This window comes from Anneissia japonica, unplaced genomic scaffold (assembly GCF_011630105.1).
Source record: "Anneissia japonica isolate Jap-2015-1 unplaced genomic scaffold, ASM1163010v1 scaffold5148_len95523_cov101, whole genome shotgun sequence".
NCBI lineage: Eukaryota > Metazoa > Echinodermata > Crinoidea > Comatulida > Comatulidae > Anneissia > Anneissia japonica.
Window position 1 is genome coordinate 77218 of NW_022684332.1, and position 3894 is coordinate 81111.

Consider the following 3894-nt stretch of genomic DNA (forward strand, 5'->3'; position numbering starts at 1 on the left):
TGGGTTCCATGTGGGCCCCAAATGGGTTATATCTGGGCTATGTGGGCTAAATCATATGGGTCCCACATGGAACTTGGGTGCAGAATCCGGAGGTTTCCTCAAGGATTGCATATATGGTACCCATATACAGTAGATCTGCATATGGGCACCATATGGGTCCCTTATGGGCTTGTTACCTGGGAAAGAAGTATCGCCTTAGCACACTCAAGTTGGTATACAAACATAACTTATGATGTATTCAAAAAGTGTCTTCATTTAGTGAAATGTTCTTGATAGCATCATGGTACTCTTCATAATTTTGGTCTGCCTCTGGAAATTGATGTCGGATGGCATGGAGAGCACATGCTGGAATAACCTTTCTACGTTTTCGTCCAAGTTTTCCATACACCCACCAGGTGAAACTTCTATAAGCAGCATATCTGTACAACCTATTAATTAAAATTAAACGTGGTAAAAATAAATCAATCATGGCTGTAGGATACTGTAGGGAGGGATGGAGGGAGGTTTACACTCCCCCACCCCATATGGCAGCAAATTTCCACTAAGCGAGTATTATAATATAATAAAATGCCCATGGCATTAAATTGTTATACAATATATGAGGGACAGTTTCTATTTTTTTTTTCTTTGCGTCTAGTTTTGCAATGATTTTATTCATATTTTCAATTGCATATACCTAATGCTATTGTTTATTGGGAATGTACTTGGCTACTAAATTACAAATGGCGATATTTTGCTGTGCCCAGTGTCAAATCAGGCCCTAATACAGGAGAGCCAGGGTGCTTAGGCCCAGCCTTGCCTATGCGGCGCCGCGCATCACGACTATAAAGTGAGGTATCAAAGTCAAGCATGCAGTACAGCAATCCCGTCTATACGCAAGACTGCACAATGCATGGTGGTGGCATGATTGTCACAGGCCTAAACTAAAGCTAAGTTTGTTTTCGAAACTGACTTTCTGCTAATTTTCTAGGCCTACCCAACCGTCGACTATTGTAGACACAAACGATTTGGCTACGCTTGAAGGCGGGGGGTGGGAATGCTTTCTCTAGGCTAGGCCTAATAGTAACAATAATAAAATGTAGAAATGCTAGTGTACTAGTAGTCCTCGGCATAGTGGTGGATAAGCCTATATTATTTAATAGGCTATAGATAGACCTAGCCTCTCTAAGGTTACATACCTATTCGAAATGGGATCACGTAAATCTTCACCAACAACCTCCTTTAACGCTGCCATGATAATTTCTAATATGTCCTTATTCTTGCACGCATTCTTAAATGTCTCTGTTTTCGAAATAAAACAAGTAGAGTTTTCGTCCATTTTAGAAGTAAAAATATCTTCTTCCCTACAACACAGGCATTCTCCGTTTGTAGGCATTAGCTGACATTGGCCGCAAGCGTACCAGTTTAAATTATCCAGTCTATTTTCCATGGCCTCATCGACTTCTGGATCATAATCATGTGCTTCTTCGATTTCCACGCTATCTTTATGTTTTTCTGGTTCAAATAAAAAACCCATCGGCCTTCTATGATCGGCCATTGCAACCTCGTTTCTGAAGGTTATGTTGCAGGCCGCGCCGATTTACTGAATATGCATTTGATATGCATCAGCGGTTGTCAACTCTTGTCAGGATGAGTAACAGCAAAACACAGCAAGTAATGTATAGCGCCGCCAGCGGCAATACGATCTGGGGTTAATTTATTCGCCAATCACGTCATTGGCGAATTCGTAAATTACCTATAACTTTATAAAAAATTCCAAAATAAAGATAATAAAATTGATTCATTTTCTAACGAAATATGAAAAATCCCCTCAAAAACAAAAAATCGTTTTGCGAGTTCTCTTTTAAAACATCATACATGCTGCATTTTTGGCCATTAACAGAACTGGTCCGTGGCACCCGACTTCTGGAAAAAATCCGGGTTATATATCCTGCTGGTTTGTTGAATAGGTGGGTTCTTAAATTATTTATTGCCACTGAAGCCCATGAGATGAAGTGAGTGATTGTAATGGGTTTCTTGTTTACATCCCAATGGCTATATGTTGCTGGCCAGGACTCTCTTGTTAACTCCCAATGGACATTCTTAAAACCAATTAAAGTTAAGTTATGGAGCTGCTGACAGCTCCCTCTGGACCATTTGACAGCTCACTCTCAACTATCAGACAGCTCACTACGGACCATTTCTGCTAACGGGGACTTTTGCCTCATGAAAAATGAAGGATGAGAAGTGCATAAAAGATTTCGAGGAAGCATTCAATCAAAAGTATGAACAACTAGAATTGATCAATGAAAATACATAACAGATATGGTACCATCTGAGAGCAGTGATGTATAACTTAGCACTAGAAAGCTTTGGAAAGAAAGCAAGACGTGATGAAGAATGGTTTCAAACCTATTCACCTCAGCTTGAACCTTTGATCAATGCAAAGAGGCATGCCTATACCAACTATAACAGGCATGCAACTTGCCAGTTCTAACCTTCAAATACTATTACAAGGCAAAGTGTGACCTGCAAAGAGTTTCTCGGCATTATGCTAACTTTATTGGACAAACATACGTGAAGGAATAAAGCTGCTTATAACAGAGATGCAAGGAACATGTATGAGGGTATTCAAAAAGCCCTTGGACCAAGGATAGCGATAGTATCACCATTGAAAGCCTCCGATGGATCCATGTTGATAGACAAGATCAGTCAACTGGAAAGATGGGAAGAACACTACATAAACATTTATTCCAGGGATGCTCCAATCGACAAGAGTGCTTTAGATGAAATACCTCGTCTCGAGCAAATGCGTCATCTTGACTCAGAGCCTGATATTGAAGAACTCAGCAGGGCTATAGACTCCTTGTCTAACAACCAGCACCAGGGACAGATGGTATACTGTACCATCGGAACTACTGAAAGCTGATAAAAATGCTCTGATACTACCTGTATTCAATCTACTAATACAGTACTGGAGGACAGGAGACATTCCACAAGATATGAGAGATGCTCTTATTGTTAATATCTATATTTCAAAGGTGATCGATCAGACTGTAACAATTACAGAGGAATCTCACTCTTGAATATAACTGGAAAAGCAATCGCAAAGGTCATAGCACAATGATTACAACATGTTGCTGAGCGCATATACCCAGAATCCCAGTGCGGTTTTCGTGCAAAAAGATCCACTAATGACATGATATTTTCCTTGAGACAACTACAGGAGAAGTGTAGAGAACAAAGAAAACCGCAATATATTACCTTTGTGGATCTTACAAAGGCCTTTGATATGGTGAATAGGGAAGGCCTCTGGATGATTCTTGAAAAAATTGGTTTTCCTCCCAAGCTTCTTCGTTCAAAGGCTTTCATAGTATATGCATGGATATATGATTATAAAATCCAGTTTGTGATAGATAATTAGAGTTCCACAATGTTAAAAGATATGGACTTCTTGGTTTGTGCTGGATGGGTTTATTTAAATCATTCTGTGACAGAAATGGTGTTTTTCCATTTCTTTATTTGTGTTTTTGTGAGCCAGTTTTCGTTATAGTTGTATAGTTTTCTTCATCAATGGTTTCTACTTGGTTCCAATTTCAAGCCTTGTAGCAATTGATTTAGTTGCATTGTTAATTCTGTGGGTGCTGCCTTATTTTCTCTTCTTTTATGATATGACGTAGTGATGTTTTTGTGTATGAGTTTATCCTATTACAGCTAGTTACTTTTTAGAAGTTTGTTGTTTATCAGCAGTGTTGGATGAGTTCATTTGCTTTGCTGGTGATACAGGTATTTATGATCTTTGAACGTGAGGAAAGGCTTTTTAACGTTTCCCATGATTTTGAAGTTGAGACTATAAGCTTTCCTAGCTTTTCTACCTACAGCTCCACTCTGTGTGAGCATTTCAGTCATTTGTAA